At 39.8% G+C, this 19,173-nt stretch overlaps 1 non-coding gene across 1 annotated transcript; it reads left to right on the top strand.

Moving 5' to 3' along the window:
• The first annotated feature begins 17,737 nt into the window (after positions 1-17,737).
• Positions 17,738-17,824, top strand: LOC142168573 (small nucleolar RNA R11/Z151). Its single transcript, XR_012698424.1, has one exon. It is a non-coding gene; the product is annotated as a small nucleolar RNA R11/Z151 (small nucleolar RNA).
• Positions 17,825-19,173: the final 1,349 nt, after the last annotated feature.

The following is a 19,173-nucleotide window of genomic DNA, read 5'->3' as shown; positions in this document are numbered from 1 at the left end:
GCCTCTTAGTAACTAATAACAAATTATCATACTAATATTTGTAAGCTCCTATATAACTTCGTTGTAACGTATCTATAATTTCTCTCGGATATTGTTCTGAAATTGACAATGTTAATTGATGTTCCATGAGTTCCATGTCGTCATCGCTCCCAGTGCTAAGTATCTCATTGTATTCTTCTTCTTCCCTAGTGGTTAATTTTTCAAAACTAAGATTTCTTCTTTCTGAATTAATCCAATCTCTGAATAATACGGAAATCTCTAGACTTAATATTTGTGTAATAGTAGGATAATATATACCAGAAAATTATTTTGTAGCATAATAATTTTTTTAAAAAATATTTAGTAAGCTCTTTGATCTGATCCCAATCAGAATCAATAATTTGATCAGCAGGGATACCATTATGCATATTAAATACCTTTTGTATAGGTACCCGATAATCATAATTAACTTTAAGCATTTCATAAGTAGAATTCCACCTAGTACAAACATCTTTTGGAACTTTTCTATATGGAAGGTTAGCACTAGCACATTGTTGAGCAAATTCACGAATTCTACTCGCTTTATTAGCCCGAAAAATATAGTCGCAAGCATGTTGTACTTTACTACAAGTATCAGAAAATAAATTAATACCATCTTTTACAACCAAGTTAAAAATATGGCATGCACATCTAACATGAAAAATTACCGGATTAATTGGACAAAGTCTAGTTCTTAAGCTAGTTGCTGCAGTTGTGTTAGCAGAAGCATTATCTAAGGTGATAGTTAAAACTTTATCAATGAGTCCATAAAAATCAAGTATTTATAGAACAGTAGTTGCAATATATGCTCCAGTGTATTTTGAATCAACAAATTTATAACCAATAATACATTTTTGCATGTTCAAGTGATGATCAACCCAATAACTTGTAACAGTTAAATAATCACAACCATTAGGACTACGACCTATATCAGATGTGATAGACACTTTACAATCTAAGTAAAAAAAATACACAACGAATATACTGAAGATATTCGGTTTGAAATTTAAAAACATCATTTCTAACTGTAGTCTTAGGAAAACCTTGAAAAGCAGGATTATAAGTTTCTTGTATATAATGCACAAAAGTAGGGTGAGAAGGAAAAGTAAAAGGTAAGCCACAGACAGCCACCATTTTTGCTAAGTTCTCACGATCTCTATCTTTATTATAGGGGCGTAAAATAGTACCAGAAGCGGGTCAAGCTATTGTTGTAAAAAAATTAGAACCCCCGTCAGATCCACTAGGAGTGCTAGTACCGATGCTAGGATCCGGTATTTGTCCGGTTTCTATTTTAGCTTGTATCCATAAAACTTTGTGATCCCTACCTAAGTGCCTAGATAAACCCCCCGTCCCACCACTTTTGGTGTGCGCAAATCGTTGCTTACATATTTCATATGTAGCACGTTGATTGACTTTATCATGTTTAAAATATTTTCATACAAGTGATGTTTTGGGACGTTCACCCTTAGGCTTACCCCTTACAGGAGGTACAAGGGATAAAGCTCCGGACCGAGATTGACTCTGAGTTGGAGCTTGTGTTGCGGGACTAGTGGATGTTTCATCTAATTCTTCTTCCTCATTTTCTTCATCCTCATTTTCTTCGTCCTCAATAAAAATATCATTGCCAAATTGTCTTTGTAAAGTTTCATGATCTAGTTGTTCTCCGAAATTAATATTATAACATGCGGGAGGGTTGAAAAAATAAAGTTTCATCAACATGAGTCATTTCATTTATATGTTTTCTAATTATAGGAGAAGGGCTAGGATTAGGATTACTACTACTTTCATCATTACTAGTTTTTTTAAATACGCCAAATATATTTTTAGGTGCCATAATTTAAATACGAAATTAAATTCAAAAAGTTAACACAAAAATCAAAAACACAAATAAAATACGAAAATAGAACACGTAAAGTAAACACAAAAATTAAGCACTAAAATAATGCGCAATAAATATATATTAAAATTAGGAGATGGAACGAGTGCACCGTGATTAAATATTGAAACTTGAAGAAATTGCCCAAAATATTGCTCCAAATACTTGAAGAATTAATTTGAAGCTTGAAAGTTGCTCCAAAAATTTATCCAAATACTTGAAACTTATCACTTGATTGCGAGAAAATTGAGAGAATAATATAGATAGAATGTAAGAGATTTGAGAGAGAATGATTTATTTTTGTGGGAAGAAATGAAGAAGGATTGGGGTATTTATAGTAAACAAATAGGGCCAAAATATAATTTAATAAACTTAGGGATTATATTAAAAGTTTGGGGGGTAGGGAGGTGCTTTGGGGAAGGGGCAAATATGACCGTTTTTAGCCGTTGGGAACGGCTATTTTTGCAATTATAGCTGTTGCCCAACGGCTATAATTCAAAAAAAGGGACGCGGGACGGGACGGGACGGGACAGGTGGGACGGGCGGGACGGGACGGGCGGGATGGGACGGGACGAAATGGGACGGGATAAACGGGACGAAATGGCTATCCCGTCCCATCCCATGTCCCGTTTAACATGGGCCCATCCCGTTTAAAATTAAGTAGGACGGGACGCGGGACGGGACGCGGGACGGGACGCGGGACGGGACGCGGGACGGGACCGGGACGGGACGGGACGTCCCGTCCCGTTGGACAGCCTTAGTGTGGATACAGATATTGATACTATAACACGTAAGTTATCCGTGCATCACGTGAGTTGTCCGTGCAGATTATAGCGCTTGGGCTGAAGGAGCCCCTCCGGAGTATGTACACACCCCCAGTGAGCGCAGGTACCTACTGAGTGCGAGTGCCGAGCGATTTGGAGGATTGAGTGACTGTGAGGAATGAGTGACTGGGAGGACTGAGTGAAATAATACTCTGAGAGTATGCATATGATTTCATCACTGAGTTGTATCGCATTGACATGCACATATGACATACATGCATAAAGATATATTTTCATCATACTGTACAACATCACATCATTCATGATTTCTCACACATGTTAACAGATGGGCATAGTGATGCATTTATTTTACACGGGTTATCTGGAAAGAAAATAAAATATCTCTTTTATTATTGAAAGGATTTTTGGGAAAATTATTGTTTTCAAACTTATTCATATTTTTGGCAACTTCGGTAACGATTTGGGTTTTCACTGATGTACTGGAAAGGAAGAACTATTGTTAGAAATCATGATTTAGCTGAGCATTTTATCTTTGAGTTACTTCTTGTATTATTGCTTTACGTTGTTATGGACTATTGTGGACTATTGGTTTTGGACCCGACCTGGGTAAAAGCTCGTCACTACTTTCAACCTAAGGTTAGGTTTGTTATTTATTGAGTACCTGGGATCGATTGTACTCATACTACACTTCTGCACCTTGCGTGCAGATGTTGGCTGTTGATATTGCTGTGTTTGTTGGGAGATGGATCTGAAGACGTATATGCGTTCTAGTTGTAACTGCCTCTTATTCATGGTAGCCTTAGATTCATAAAATTTTGTTTATGTACTTTTCAAACAGATGATGTATTTACTTCATACCAGTTTTGTAAACTCTATTCTTAGAAACTCATGATTTGTACTATCAGTTCTTGGAAAATGTATAAGGTTGAGATAATTATTTACTTAAATTGCTTTATTAATTATTATTGAAATTGGTTAGTGGTTAAGTGGCTTGCCTAGCGGGTGGATTAGGTGCCATCACGACTAGTCGGATTTTGGGTCGTGACATATTAACCTGCACTTTGGTCTGGTGTAAGGATGACAAATTCCTTATTGAAATTACTTGTTGGTACCTTCAATTTTTTTGAAGACTTAACAAGAAATAGGAGTATAAAATTTCATTAGTACTTATCTTTCTCTTGAGATGCTAAAATTATTTGGTTGGAGAGAAGATTGGACTTCTATAGCACTTCTATAATCGTGATGGTTTAGACTAAAATCCATTTTATACTAGCCATTTTCTATTCTCTTTTGAGGTTAATATTTTCCAGTTGGGATAAAGTGAGAAGATCAAAGGAGGAATAATGTCGCGCCAATAGTTCTACATGCTGGTAATCAAAGACATGACAACGCATGCTATTGTAGTATTGGAGAATGTTGCCTGAATCTTGAACTGGCAGAGAACACTGCCTTTTATCTGAAGCCATGTCTTGAATTTCACAAACTCAAACCGTACCAAATCGAACAAGAAAAACCAAATCATAAGGAACTATCTTCAATTTAATATTTGGTAATATACAATGATAATTCAAATACTAAATTACTAAACTGAACGAAAGTACCGCCTCTAGCTCATATCAAGCCATCGTACCAAAGTGCTCTCATAAATCAACAAAAGTTTTCTGCCTTCACAAAATCATAGCCAGGCCCCACAAGAAATAATTCTGTTATTCTCGCTCCTGCCACGTCTCCTGTAACCTTAGAATGATCCGCAAGAAAGGTGGTAAGATTTGAATCTAATAGAGGTTAATTAAACTTAGTAAATATAATATTTGGATTCCACTGCAATAATAGTAGGGGCAAGTGCGTAGATAGCCATTTTTTGGAATGTTATTTAGAGATTAGCTAGTACTTATTTTGTTCATGATAATTTATGATATTTTTGTTCCAAAAAATTTAACTGAAAAACTGAAATTCAGAACGTACTGACTAATTCTTAAATAGCAGCCCTTTAGAGTGACTACCTGGTGTCATTTTCACATAATAGTATATATGATGGGCCTTTGAGTCCCTAATGCGTTTTTTAAGAATTAACTTAAATAGCCGCTCACTGAATTACTTAAATTAAAATTAGATGGCGGATATATAATATAGGCCAAATACCTAAGCGGCCCCTTAAAGTTGGCTCCAATTTCTATTTTGATACTTTAACAAAGCTCAATACTTATTGAACACTTTAACTTCAATAAAAATGTACCTATTGAACGCATATGCTGACATGACATAGTGTTTGTAACTACACGCTCTTTTGAGAGCGTGGAAAGAAAAAGCAAAGAAAATACTCCTTAATTTTAGTTTTTTCTCTTCTTTCCTTAATCTTATTTTTTTGCCACCATCATCTCTAGCATGACTCCACCATAGCCACAACCTTTGACACCAAATTCCATCCCTACCGGTCCATCACTGCCAAACCACCTAAACTCAGAATCCTCTCCATTGTTAAGAATCTTACTCTACTGTAGTAATATTTCAATCTAAGTTTAATCACAACTTTGAACTCTAACTTCGTGGGGTCAACCATAGACTATTATTGTATATCTCAATTTTGAGATTTAGGGAATAAATTTTAAGTTCTAATTTTATTTGAGTTGGAATCTGTTGGCTGAAACAGTTTGCTGCATGAGAATTAATTTAAGGAGAAAATTTGACCTCCATTAAAGGAGCTTCGAGCTTGAATTAAAAAAAACGATATGAAAACTTTGACTAGAAATCAATTGGGTGTCATAGATTCTTGTTGGAAACATTTTTGAAAATCTGAATCTAATGTTTGAGTGCACTTTAAGCTGGTTCGAATTGGGTTTTGGTTCAAATTTTTCGGAGCCTTCATTGCGAGAAAGACGACTTGGCTTCCTTCAATTCGTGCCTATTTTTTAATTTAATCACTGATTTATGTTCGAATTTACGAATATGTTTATTTCAATTGGTTGTTGTTTGCTCAGATTAGTGATTGTGTGTGGTTCTACTTGTTATTTGGAGAATACGAGAAAAGAGTTCAGTGAGGAACTGCAATAGCTAGGAAATTAAGCCGGTGAGGAGTTTGAGACGATGGTAGGTAAGGGGGTGCAGTGAAGGGGTTGTGGAGGGCCTTTTAGAATTTACTACAAATAATAGTCTGAAAAAATACAACGGTCTCAATGAAAGAAACAGTAGAACATAAAAGATAGACGAGGACTTCAAGGTCTGTGAATGCCGACAGATCTACCTTGAGTCTCCGGACAGCAGATCAATAGCAAAATCTCGATCAACCCGAGCCGGTATCAAAATCTACACAGAAAGTGCAAAGTGCAGTATCAGTACAACCGACCCCATGTAATGGTAAGTGTCGAGCCTAACCTCGATGAAGTAGTGACGAGGCTAAGGCAAGACACCAACAAATCAACCTGTATAATTTAACAGTATATATACAAATAATAGAAATGAAGAACTAAACATGAAATGTTGGGAGGGGAACATACTGAGGGGAATACAAGATAAAGAACTACAACAGAATGATCACCGAAGCAGTCAATATACTATGAATCAATAGGAATGGTGAATACAGTAAGGAAAAATGCACAGCATCACCCTTCGTGTTTTTACTCTCAATCTCACCATAAAATTAATTGAAATGGCATGGCATCACCCTTCGTGCATTAACTCTCATATCATGGCACGGCATCACCCTTCGTGCTTTTACACTTACAATATAGCACGGCATCACCCTTCATGCATTAACACTCACAATATGGCACGACATCACCCGTCGTGCATTAACTCTCATATTATGGCACGATATCACCCTTCGTGCATTAACACTCTCCCTTACCATAATGTAATACATAAATAACAACGGGGAGATAGAATAATAAGTACAAACCTTACTTCAACATTTGGTTACACAATATAAATCTCACCTTTAAAAAAAAATACTCGATTACCAACAGAAAATCCGTAAACATAATAATGACGATCAATTTAACAATACTAGTATAAACATGTAGCAATTAGGCATAGGAAGAGACAATATAAGAAAACAGAAGACACATGGAAGAACAAGTAAATTGGCGGCACATAAGTACTCGTCGCCTCACATATACACCGCTCACATGAATTTCACTTAGCAAGTAATCTAAGGTTCCTAATTCCCTCAAGTCAGGGTTAGATACAATACCTACCTCGCTCTAAAGGCCACTTAATTCTCAATCATAGTTTTTTCTTTGGAATTCACCTCCAAACCACTCGTATCTATTCAAAAATAACTCAATAATATCAAATATTGCTAAAGAAATCAATTATATTGCATGAATTAAATTTTCCAAAATTTTTCCAAAAAGTTAAAAAATCGACCCTGGGCCCGCTTGGTCAAAATCTGAGGTTCGGACCAAAATGCACTTATCGATTCACCCCCAAGACCGAATATATAATTAGTTTTGGAATCCGACCTCAAATTGAGGTCTAAATCCTCAAATTTCCGAAATCCCTAGTTTCTACCCTAACCCCTAATTATACCATGAAAACTCTAGTTTTTAGGTTGAATTCTTGTAAAATTAAGTAAAAGATTGAAAGAAACGAGTTAAGGAACACTTACCTATAATTTGGGAAAGAAAATGTCTTTGAAAAATCGCCCTAGGCCTCCTATCCTTTTGAAACAAGAAGAAAAATGGCTGGAGTCCGAATTAAATGAACTCACTACCCAGCTACCTTCGCACCTGCGGCGCTTTGGTCGCACCTGCGTATCCGCACTTGCGAACAGGACGTGCGCTTCTACGGAAAAGGACTGGGCCAACTGGGGCCGCACCTGCGGACAGGGTTCCGTTTCTACGGTCCTGCTCCTGTGGAGAGAAGTCCGCATCTGCAGAAAAATAAAGTCCAGGCCTGGGTCGCACCTGTAAGGCTAACGCTCGCACCTGCGACCAAAGGCTCGCAGGTGCGGGCACACCAGATTTGGTGCACCAGCTGCCTTGTTGAGGTTTGAACTCAACTCGCGCATCACCCGAATGGAACCCAAGCCCTCGGGGCTCCAAACCAAATATGCACATAAGTCTAAAAATATCATACGGACTTGCTCGCGCTATCAAATCGCCAAAATAACATCTAAAACTACGAAGTTAGCACCAAATGAAATAAAATTCTCAAGAACACTGTAAAGTTACTATTTTCTCAACCAAGTGTCCGAATCACGTCAAATCAACTCTGTTTCTCATCAAATTTCACAGACAAGTCTTAAATATTCTAATGAACCTGTACCGGGTTTCGGAACCAAAATACAGACCCGATACTAACAATGCCAAACATTAATCATTTCTTAAAAACAAATAATTTTCAGACTTCTAATTTTCATTAAAAATTCATAACTTGAGCTAGGGACCTCCGAATTTGATTCCGGGCATACGCCTAGGTCCCATAATTCGCTACTGACCCACCAGGACCATTAAAACATAAGTCTGGGCCCGTTTACAAAAATTGTTGACCGAAATCAACTAAAATCAACTTTAAGGCATAAATTCTTTTTTCATCAATTTCAACATAAACGCTTTCCGAAAACTTGCCCGGACTGCGCACACAAATTGACGAGGGTAAAAATGAGATTTGTAAGGCTTAAGAGCGCAGATTCGAATTCTAAAACATAAAATGACCTTTTGGATCATCACATTATCCACCTCTAAAATAATTGTTCATCCTCGAACGGACATAGAAAAGTACCTGGGCTGGTGAAAAGTTGGGGATATCTACTCCGCATATCGGACTCGGACTCCTAAGTAGTTGCCTCAATAGGCTGACCTCTCTACTGCACTCGAACTGAAGGGTAACTATTTGATCTCAACTGGCGAACTTGCCGGGCTAGAATTGCCATCGGCTCCTCCTCGTAAGTCAAATCCTTGTCCAACTGGATAGATCTGAAATCTAACACATGGGACGAATCACCGTGATACTTTCGAAGCATGGACACGTGGAATACCGGATGAAAATCTGCTAAACTAGGTGGCAACGCAAGCCTGTAAGCCACCTCTCCCACTCTATCCAGAATCTCAAAAGGTCCGATATACCTAGGGCTCAACTTGCCCTTCTTTCCGAACCTCATTACACCCTTCATGGGTGATTCCCGAAGTAACACTCTCTCTCTGACCATGAATGCAACATCACGAACTCTACGGTCGCCATAACTCTTCTACCTAGACTGAGCTATGCGAAGTCGATCCTGAATAATTTTGACCTTATCCAAGGCATACTGTACCAAGTCTGTGCCCAACAACCGAGCCTCTCCCGACTCGAACTATCCAACTGGCGAACGACATCGCCTTCCGTATAATGCCTCATATGGAGCCATCTGATTGCTCGACTGGTAACTATTATTATAAGCAAACTCCGCAAGTGGCAAGAAATGATCCCAAGAACCTCCAAAGTCTATAACACAAGCACGAAGCATATCCTCCAATATCTGAATAGTGCGCTCTGACTGCCCGTCCGTTTGAGGATGGAATGCGGTGCTCAGCTCAACTCGCGTACCCAACTCACGTTGTACTGCCCTCTAGAAGTGCGAGGTGAACTGTGTACCTCGGTTAGATATAATAGACACGGGCACACCGTGAAGACGGACGATCTTTCGGATGTAAATCTCTGCCAACCACTTCGAGGAATAGGTAACTGCCACAATAATGAAATGCGCTGACTTAGTCAGCCTGTCCACAATGACCCAAACTACATCAAACTTCCTCTGAGTCCGTGGGAGTCCAACAACAAAATCCATAGTGATACGCTCCCACTTCCACTCAGGAATCTCTAACCTCTGAAGTAAACTACCAGGTTTCTGATGCTCACACTTTACCTGCTGGCAATTTAGGCACCGAGCTACATAGGAAACTATGTCTTTCTTCATCCTCCTCTACCAATAATGCTGCTGCAGGTCCTGGTACATCTTGGCAGCGCCCGGGTGAATAGAATACTGAGAACTGTGAGCCTCCTCAAGGATCAACTCACGAAGCCCATCCGCATTAGGCACACAAATACGACCCTGGATCCTCAAAAATCCTTCATCTCCAATAGTAACCTGCTTGGCACCACCGTGCCGCACTGTGTCTCTAAGGACAAGTAAATGAGGATCGTCATCCTGTCGATCTTTGATGTGCTCAAACAAAGAAGACCGAGCAACTGTACAAGCTAGGACACGGCTGGGCTCAGAAACATCCAACCTCACGAACTGGTTGGCCTGAACATCCAATGTAAGCGGTCTCTCACCAACTGGAATATATGCAAGGCCACCCATACTGACTGACTTTCTACTCAAAGCATCGGCCACCATATTGGCCTTCCCAAGATGATACAATATGGTGATATCATAGTCTTTTAATATCTCCAGCCACCTCCTCTGCCTCAAATTGAGTTCCTTCTGCTTGAACAAATACTGCAAGCTCCAATGATCAGTGAATACCTCACATGGCACGCCATAAAGATAGTGCCTCCAAATCTTCAGCGCGTGAACAATGGTTGCCAGCTCTAGGTCATGAACAGGATAATTCTTCTCGTGAACCTTCAGCTGCCGCGAAGCATATGCAATAACCTTGCCACTATGCATCAATATCGCACCCAGACCAATATGAGATGCGTCACAATATACTGTATAATATCCTGAACCTGTGGGTTACACCAATACCGGTGCCATAGTCAAAGCAGTCTTGAGCTTCTGAAAGCTCACTTCACACTCGTCTAACCACCTAAACGGGGCACCCTTCTGGGTCAATCTGGTCAACAGGGCTGCTATGGATGAAAACCCCTCCACAAATCGATGGTAATAGCCTGCCAAATCCAGGAAACTACGGATCTTTGTAGCTGATATGGGTCTAGGACAGTTCTACACTGCCTCAATATTCTTAGGATCCATTTGAATACCCTTTGTTGATACAATGTGACCCAAAAAAGCAATTGAACTCAACCAAAACTCACATTTTGAGAGCTTAGCATATAACTGCCTGTCTTTCAGAGTCTGATGAACGATCTGAAGGTGCTGCTCATACTCCTCTCGACTATGGGAGTAGATCAAGATATCATCAATAAACACAACCATAAAGGAATCCAAGTAGGGTTTGAACACCCGGTTCATCAAATCCATGAATGCTGCTGGGGCATTTGTAAGCCCAAATGACATCACTAGAAATTCACAATGCCCATACCGAGTCCGAAAAGTTGTCTTAGGAACATTGGATGCCCTAATCCTCAACTGATGGTAGCCAGATCTCAAATCAAGCTTTAAAAACACCTTGGCACCCTGAAGCTGATCAAATAAATCATCAATCCTCGGCAATGGATACTTGTTCTTGATGGTGACTTTGTTCAACTACCGATAATCTATACACATCCTCATCGATCAATATTTCTTCTTCACAAACAACACGGGTGCACCCCCAGGGCGAGATACTAGGTCTAATGAAGCCCTTATCAAGCAAATCTTGCAACTGATCCTTCAATTCTTTCTACTCTGGCGGGCCCATGCGATATGGCGGAATGGAAATAGGCTGAGTGCCCGGAGCCAAATCAATGCAGAAATCAATATCCCTGTTGGGTGACATCCCCGGCAGGTCTGCAGGAAACACCTCTAGAAACTCACAAACAACCGGTACTGAATCTATAGAAGGAACCTCCGCACTAGAATCGCGGACATAAGCCAAATAAGCTAGACACCCCTTCTTGACCATATGCCGAGCCTTCACATAAGAGAAACCCTACTGGCAGAATGGCCATGATTCCCTCTCCACTCTAATCGAGGAAACCCCTGCAAGGCTAAGGTCACCATCTCAGCGTGGCAATCTAATATAGCATGATAAGGTGACAGTCAATCCATACCCAGCACGACATCAAAATCAACCATATCGAGTAGTAGAAGATCTACACGAGTTTCAAGACTCATAATAGAGACCACACACGAGCGATAAACATGATCTACAACAATAGCATCTCCCACTGGTGTGGACACATACACAAGAGCACTTAAAGAATCATGGGGTACAACCAAATAGGAAGCAAAATAGGATGACACATAGGAGTAAGTAGATCCCAGATCAAATAGAACTGAAGCATCTCTACTACAAACTGAAACAGTACATGTGATAACAGCGTCAGATGACTCAGCCTCAGGCCTCACTGGGAAAGAATAACACCGGGGTTAGGCCCCACCAACCTGAACTACGTCCCTGGGACGGCCTCTAACTGGCTGGTCTCCACCTCTAATGACCTGACCTCCATCTCTAACAGTCTGGCTTCTACTGGCTGCCTGACCCTTGCCTTTGGCTGGCTGAGCAGGTGGTGCAGCAACTGGTGCCGGAACCATGGCACGAGAACTCTGATGCCGTGAGTTGCCCGTTGCTCGAGGGCAAAATCTAGCAATGTGCCTCGGATCACCACAAGTATAACATAACCTCGGCTGTTGTGACTGCTGACCCTTAAACTGACCATATCAACCCGAATAACCACCCTGATAACTCGGGAGTGGAGGTGCACTAATAGGAGCTGGTGGTGCATTGTAGGCTAGTTGGTCAGAATAATGCATCTGAGGGCCACGACCACCTGAGGCACCGTGGGATGCCTGGAGCGCTGAATGAAATGGTCTGGGAGGATGGCCTCTACCAAAAGTACTCTTACCTCTAGATGAGGCACCACTGAACTCACCGGAATGACGAGGTCTCTTGTCATACCCCTGACCTCCCTGAGTAAGAACTATTTCGACTCGTCTGGCGATATTAGCAGCCGCCTGAAAAGAAATCTCACTCCCAGTATCCTTAGCCATCTGCAATCTGATAGGCTGAGCAAGTCCATCAATAAACCTCATCACCCTCTCTCTCTCGGTGGGAAGTGTAAGAATAGCATGATGGGCCAAATCCACAAAACGGTTCTCATACTTAGTAACAGTCATACTGCCATGCTGGAGATGCTCAAACTGACGGCGACACTCCTCTCTCAATGTGATAGGCAGAAACTTCTCTATGAAGAGCTGAGAGAACTACTCCCAAGTAAGAGCAGGCGACCCAACTGGTCTGGTCAACAAGTAATCTCTCCACCATTTCTTGGCGGAACCAGTCATCTAAAATGCAGCAAAATCAACCCCATTGGTCTCCACTATACCCATATTTTGTAGAACCTCGTGACAGTTGTCAAGATACTCCTGGGGGTCCTATGAAGGAGCACCACTAAAGTGAACAGGAAAGAGCTTGGTAAACCTGTCCAATCTACATAAAGCCTCAGAAGACATAGTTGGCCCATCTCCGACCTGTGCCGCAATAACCGACTGAACTAATCTGACTGGTTGAGCTGCTGGAGCCTGATACTGGGGAGCTATCTGCTCAGGAGCGGGAGTGGTGGGAGTCTGGGCTCCTCCTCCAGCCTGAGAGACTGTTGGTGCCATTGGAAATACGCCAGTCTGGGCCACACTCTCCATAAGGCCCACCAAACCGACCAAAGCGTCCTGAAGTACTGGGGTAGCAATGAACCCCTCCGGAACCTGAGTTGGTCCGGCAGGAACAGTCTAGACTCGAACCTCCTCGTCAAGCTCTATCTGAGGCTCCACTGCTGGGGCTGCTGCTCGGGCTCTAGGCTGAGCCCTGCCCCTGCCTCGGCCTCTGGCACAGCCTCAGCCTCGACCTCTGCCCCGCGTAGAAGCTGCCACTAGAGGCTCTGGCTGCTGCTCAACTGAGAAAGCGGTACGTGTTCTCGCCATCTGCGAGAGAATAAGAATAGAAGAGTTCAATCAGCATTGAGAAAGCAAAATCGCACGACAGAGAAGAATAGAAGTGAAACTTGTTCCTAAACTTCGTAGCATCTGGAAGATAAGTACAGACGTCTCCGTACCGATCCTCCAGACTCTACTAAGCTTGCTCGTGAATCGTGAGACCTAGGCAACCTAGGCCTTTGATACCAATTGTCACGACCCGAAATTTCCCACCGACGGGACCGTGATGGCGCCTAACATTTTACTTGCTAGGCAAGCCAACGTTAGAGAACCATTAAACCAATTTTTTATTCCCATTCAGTAGTAAACAATAAATAACTAAGATAAAATATAATAAGTGCGAAATATCATAAAACTGTATTAATTACTACTACCCGTATCTGGAGTTACAATTCACAAGCATTCTAAAATATACTACAAATAATAGTCTGAAGAAATACAACGGCCTGAATGAAAGAAACAGTAGAACAGAAAAGATAGACGGGGACTTCAAGGTCTGTGAATGCCGACAGATATACCTTGAGTCTTCGGACAGCGGACCAATAGAAAAATCTCGATCAACCCGAGCCGATATCAAAATCTACACAGAAAGTGCAGAGTGCAGTATCAGTACAACCGACCCCATGTACTGGTAAGTGTCGAGCCTAATCTCGACGAAGTAGTGATGAGGCTAAGGCAAGGCACCTACAAATCAACCTGTACAGTTTAACAGTGTATATACAAATAACTTAAATGAAGAACTAAACATGAAATGTCGGGAGGAGAACATACCGAGGGAAATACAAGATAAAGAACTACAACAGAATGATCACCGAAGCAGTCAATATACCATGAATCAAAAGGAATAGTGAATACAGTAAGAAAAAATGCACGGCATCACCCTTCGTGCTTTTACTCTCAATCTCACCATAAAATTAATAGAAATAGCACGGCATTACCCTTCGTGCATTAACTCTCATATCATGGCAGGACATCACCCTTCATGCTTTTACACTCACAATATGGCACGACATCACCCTTCATTCATTAACTCTCACAATATGGCACGGCATCACGCTTCGTGCATTAACACTCTCCCTTACCATAATGCAATGCATAAACAACAACAGGGAGATAGAATAACAAGTACAAACCTTACTTCAACATTTGGTTCCACAATATAAATCTCAACTTTTAAATAAATACTCGATTACCAACAGAAAATCCGTAAACATGATAATGACGATCAATTTAACAACACTAGTATAAACATGTAGCAATTAGGCATAGGAAGAGATAATATAAGAAAACGGAAGACACATGGAAGAAAAGGTAAATTGGCGGCTCATAAGTACTCGTCACCACACATATACGCCGCTCACATGAATTTCACTTAGCAAGTAATCTAAGGTTCCTAATTCCCTCAAGTCAGGGTTAGACACAACACTTACCTCACTCTGAAGGCCACTTAATTCTCAATCACAGCTTTTCCTTTGGAATTCACCTCCAAACCACTCGTATCTATTCAAAAATGACTCAATAATATCAAATATTGCTAAAGAAATCAATTATATTGCATGAATTAAATTTTCCAAAATTTCCTCCAAAAAGTTAAAAAATCGACCTCGGGCCCGCTTGGTCAAAATCTGAGGTTCGGACCAAAATGCACTTACTCATTCACCCACGAGCCCGAATATATAATTAGTTTTGGAATCCGACCTCAAATTGATGTCTAAATCCTCAAATTTCCGAAATCCTTAATTTCTACCCTAACAACTAATTCTACCATGAAAACTCTAGATTTTAGGTTGAATTCTTGTAAAATGATGTAAAATATTGAACAAAACGAGTTAAGGAACACTTACCTATGATTTGGGGAAGAAAATGTCTTTGAAAAATCGCCCTAGGCCTCCTATACTTATGAAACGAGAAGAAAAATGGCTGGAGTCCGAATTAAATGAACTCACTGCCCAGCGACCTTCGCACTTGTGGTTCTTTGGTCGCACTTGCGCATCCGCACGTGCGGATATGACGTGCGCTTTTGCGAAAAAGGACTGGGCCAACTGGGGCCGCACCTGCGGATAGGGTTCCGCTTCTGCGGTCCCGCTCCTGTGGAGAGAAGTCTGCATCTGCGAAAAAATGAAGTTCAGGCTTGGGTAGCACATGCAGGGCTAATGCTCGCACCTGCGAGCTCGCAAGTGCGGGCACACCAGATTTGGTGCACCAGCAGCCTTGTTGAGGTTTGAACTCAACTTGCGCATCGCCCGAATGGCACCCGAGCCCTCGGGGCTCCAAACCAAATATGCACGCATGTCTAATAACATCTTAATGACTTGCTCGCGCGATCAAATCGCCAAAATAACACCTAGAACTAAGAATTTAGCACCAAATCAAATGAAATTCTCAAAAACACTTTAAAGTTACTATTTTCTCACCAAATTTCACAGACAAGTCTTAAATATCCTAATGAACCTGTACCGGATTCCGAAATCCAAATACGAACCCGGTATTAACAATGCCAAACACCAATCATTTTTAAAAATAAATAATTTCCAGACTTTTAAGTTTTATCAAAAATTCATAACTTGAGCTAAGGACCTCCGAATTCGATTGCGGGCATACGCCCAGGTCCCATAATTCAATACGGACCCGTCGAGACTGTTAAAATATGAGTCCGGGCCCGTTTACCAAAAATATTGATCGAAATCAACTAAAATTAACTTTTAAGGCATAAATTCTTATTTTCATCAATTTTCAACATAAAAGCTTTCCGAAAACTTTCTCGGACTGCGCACGCAAATAGAGGAGGATAAAAATGAGATTTTTAAGGCTTAAGAGTGCAGATTCGAGTTATAAAATATAAGATGACCTTTTGGGTCATCACACTGAGGATAGAAAGACTCTATCCCATGCAAGCAAAGCCCTCGTTGATAGTTCAACTCCTCCGGTCCATAAGAATTTTCTACATGTTTCCTCACTTAGCTTAATTACCTTTGCAGGTAATACAAATATCTGTGACCAAAATACTTGGACCGAAAAGAGAATATTCTTTATCAGTTGGACTCTTCCTACATAAGAGAGGAATTTCGCTGTCCAACTTTGAATTCTTCCCATCATCTTTTCCAGCATAAGTTGACATTGAAGCACTAAGAATCTCTTGGTGCTCAAGGGAACAACAAGATATCTTATTGGTAACTCTCCTTTAGTAAATCCAGTTAACTCCATGATTTGCTGTTGAACTGTTGCATCTACACCTCCAAAATAAATGGAGCTTTTGTCTCTATTAGCACTCAGTCCAGAAGTTATTGAGAACTCTTGGAAACAATCAAATAGCATTCAGCAAATCCCAGTTGTATAGTATTCATCTTCTCACACTTTGGATGATAGTTAAAGTCAGGCTCTATCCTGCTACCCTTTGTTTTGGATGATAGTTAAAGTCGGGCACTATCCTGCTACCCTTTGTTTTGGATGATAATATCAAGGATATTCAGATCTCCTGCTACCTGACGACTCATTCCCCAGACTTTTAGCACTCTACTGAAATATTCTATCACTAGAACAGATAGAAATGGGGACATTGAATTCCCCTGCCTTAACCCTTTCTTTGCAGTAAAAGGCTTTGTTGGTTGTCCATTGATAAGAATAGAGAGCATTCCATGATCCACTGAATGAATTGGTTGCCCATTGATAAGAATAGAGTAGAATACAGTTTTCAAGCATTCCATGATCCACTGAATGAATTGAGTAGGAAAGTTCAGTCCAACCAAAACAGGGAAAGCTTTACGTATTCATATCACCATTTTAAAACCTGCTTGACAAAGAAATCTCTAGCATGAATTCAGTTCAGTTAAACCTGAATGAGAAAATTGTCCATGGAGCAATCAGCAATGCATAACCATCCTATGTTGATACCTCGTATAACCACAAGCCCTGGCCTTACATTATCAAATATTGATAGCTCCTATATATTCGACCTATGTACATCTTGTTTCATCAGCTTCTTCTGGATATGCTTATTGTCATGTGTCTTATTCCTTTAGCTAACTTCTTTCTTAATATTTAGTTCCTCTTTTATGTGACTTCAACATTCAGTTTTGTGTTTCTTTTTTCTCTTCTTGGTTTCGTTTTGTTAAAATATGTGAACTAGAGTTTCTGATCTGGGGTTCCAAACCCCCAGTGGTTGAAGACAAACCCTTGGCTGTCTAAGCACACTCTCTTCTCTATTTTATTTTGTTTTCATTTTTCCATTTCTAAAAATTTGATGCTTAAATTTTCTTCTCATTTTTTGCACTCTCTTCTCTATTGTTCATTATTTTTTATGTTGCTCTGTTTTAAGACAGAGAGAAGCTTATGATGATAACAAAAATTATCTTAGCGGATTTCAGTGAGATTTAATTATTAATGATCTGATTGTTACACACACTGATGCCCTTCTCTTTAATTTTTTTTTTTTTGTCTAATATTGAGAGTTTTCTCCTTTTATTTTGTCTAATATTGAGAGTTTTCTCATAATCTACAATGACAGATTTTGTGTTATTTTGGGCGGGATAGAACCTTGGAAGAGCTGGGACGTATGTAACTCTAACATTTTCATCGCAAAGGAAGCACGAGAAGAAAGGAATAATTAATAAATATATGAAAAAAGTTGTACTCCAATTAACTACGGGTACATTGTCAGACCTTCCCTTAGTATGTGCTACAAAGTATAGAACACATTATCTGTATAAATCTTAAACGTAACTCTAATAGATTTATGTCAATTATATGCAATATTTGGAAGACATACATGATATATGATGACTAAGATGCAGACGTAAACATATATAACAGAAATTTAAAAAAATGCATAGTTTAAATAAATAGTTATTTCATGAAAATTAAAAAATAAAAATTAATATACACAATACTTTTTTCTTTTTGCAGAAAATATACCATTTGAACTTTATTACTTTGGCTAAATCTTCTTTTTATTTGGCTAAAATAAATGGAGTTTCAACTAACTTTTGTAAATTTGGACCGAAAATAATAAGAAATACATAGTTGAAACATATATTCATTGTATTTAAAAAAAAAATAGTCCGTACTGCGGAAAGAAGGCTAGAAGCGCGGGAATTTAGTATCCGGGAATGATAATGGCGTTGTCAGTGGCATATCTTCCAGTTAATGATTTCTAGGTATTGAGAGGTCCAGTTAATATAGTAAAAAAAGAATTAGATACGATGTGCTGTCTCGCTTGATGTTCTAAAATAAACAAGAAATCTGTGGTGCAAGCAAGTTGAAGGAAGGTTGCGAGAAGTACAAATAGATATGTATAGGTCGCAAGCTAAAGTATGTTAAAGCGACAATACAATGTATTTTAAGAAAAAACAACGAGAAATACAATTGGAATAAATAATTTGTTATATTTGATTACATGACAATTAATATTTGAAAATTACATCATTTGGAAGCTAAGTTTTCAATTTTTCTTCCATCCTACGTGCCTAAAAGAGAGTGTATTCACGCTCTTTGCTACATCAACATCTAGGAGGGTTAAGACTAGGGGCGGGCATTCGGTATCTTGGTACAGTACGGTATTTAATAACTACGATTCGGTACTTCGGTATTCGGTATATCAATTATGCATACCAAATACCGTACCAAAGTAGTTTGGTACAGTTTATTCATCTGTCATATTTCGCTTAAAGGTACTGCCAGAATAGCCTTTTGTGATACAAATCATTTTTGTACCGACTTCTCCAATGAAGCATATTTTTAACATATTTACTTTAAATCTTTCA

The sequence above is a fragment of the Nicotiana tabacum genome, chromosome 13 (genome assembly GCF_000715075.1).
Source record: "Nicotiana tabacum cultivar K326 chromosome 13, ASM71507v2, whole genome shotgun sequence".
Lineage (NCBI taxonomy): Eukaryota > Viridiplantae > Streptophyta > Magnoliopsida > Solanales > Solanaceae > Nicotiana > Nicotiana tabacum.
The sequence above is the reverse complement of the archived record's forward strand: the minus strand, read 5'-3'. Positions and strand labels throughout refer to the sequence as shown.